Genomic DNA, 1972 nt, shown 5'->3' on the forward strand with positions numbered 1-1972 from the left:
TTCCTTAAAAAGATTTAAATTAAGAAATCTCACATGACACAAAAAGACAATATTTTAATTATCATCGACCTAAAAATAAGAACAATTATAATAAAATAACTATAATTTTTTTCACATTGTTTGTTTGGATTTTGTATGAATTTAAAATAAAAAATTTTATTTGTAGAGACTAAAATTAAATTTCTTACATTTTGCAAGGACTTATTTCATGTATAAGTCTTAAATTTATCATTTGTTAAAAAAATATAAATTTATTTTTAGGGACTAAAATAAATTCTTAGATTCTGCACAATGACTATAGTGAAAGTTTTATTTGCATAAACTAAAATCAAATTTTTTTTCTTTGTATTTCACAAGAATTATGTTCAAAAAAATTGATAAAATAAATTTTCATTTCTATAAAAGATTCTTAACTTTTATAGGAACCTTGTTTATATATATATATATATATATATATATATATATATATTGTAACAGTTATGTATTTAACAACAAAATGATTAGAGCTTCTTCTTCAAGCTATATGATATTCTGATCAACATAACTAGCTATATATGAATGTGTTTCACGATAACAAGGTTGGTTAGTTTTATTCACTTAATTTCTGGATTTTTTTTATTATTATTATTTAATTTCTGGATATGTTATTATTTTCTCTTGTCCCAGGATTTGTTAGGGAAATATTGTTAGCTACCACTAAAGATATTTAAATAAAACTATTATGTAATATTTTTCTCTTTCTAAAAGTGAATCTCATTTATATTTATATATATATAAAATTTTGTTTCCTGAAATACTAAATCTATATTACTATTTTAAGGGACTGAGTGAAGATTATTATTATTATTATTATTATTATTATTATTATTATTATTATTATTATTATTATTATTATTATTATTATTATTATTATTATTTTCAAATTTAAGTTTTTTTCTTCTAAAAATGAACCACAAAATAAGTTGTTGCAATGAATAATTCATACACAAAAAAGTGATTGTTTTTCATCAATTAGTTAAATTTAATGGTTTTTATGTCATCTAAATAAATATGAAAATAATTTTAATATATTAATTACCAAAGCATTATAAAAACGAAGTATAGACAAATATTTAGCAGTAAAAAAATAGTTAAAGTTATAACTTTTTAATTATAATCGACTTAAAATAAGAACAATTATAATAAAATAACTATAACTTTTTTTATATTATTTGTTTGGATTTTGCATGAACTTAAAAAAAAAATTAATTTGTAGAGACTAAAATATCTCTATAAAGTTAAAATGAAAATAAAAGTGAATTTTTTTTAAAAAAAATTAAACTTAAAAAATAATAATTTGTTTGAGATGAAAAATATATTTAACAAAAAAAGCATTCGATCTAATTTAATTCTAAAAATAAAATTGACATGTGTGATGTGGCTTAGCTCAGAGTAAGTTGTTGCATATAAATACGGATGAAAAACATAAGGTGAAGAACTGAAGTGTTTCCAAAACTTTTATAGGAACCTTGTTTATATATATATTGTAACAGTTATGTATTTAACAACAAAATGATTAGAGCTTCTTCTTCAAGCTATATGATATTCTGATCAACATAACTACATATGAATGTGTTTCACGATAACAAGGTTTGTTAGTTTTATTCACTTAATTTCCATATTTTTTTTATTATTATTTAATTTCTGGATATGTTATTATTTTCTCTTGTCCCAGGATTTGTAAGGATTGTAAGCTATCATTAAAGATATTTAAATAAAACTATTATGTAATATTTTTCTCTTTCTAAAAGTGAATCTCATTTATATTTATATATATATAAAATTTTGTTTCCTGAAATACTAAATCTATATTACTATTTTAAGGGACTGAGTGAAGATTATTATTATTATTATTATTATTATTATTATTATTATTATTATTATTATTATTATTATTATTATTATTATTATTATTATTATTTTCAAATTTAAG

Source organism: Cicer arietinum, chromosome 2, assembly GCF_000331145.2.
Source record: "Cicer arietinum cultivar CDC Frontier isolate Library 1 chromosome 2, Cicar.CDCFrontier_v2.0, whole genome shotgun sequence".
In the NCBI taxonomy this organism is placed as follows: Eukaryota; Viridiplantae; Streptophyta; class Magnoliopsida; order Fabales; family Fabaceae; genus Cicer; species Cicer arietinum.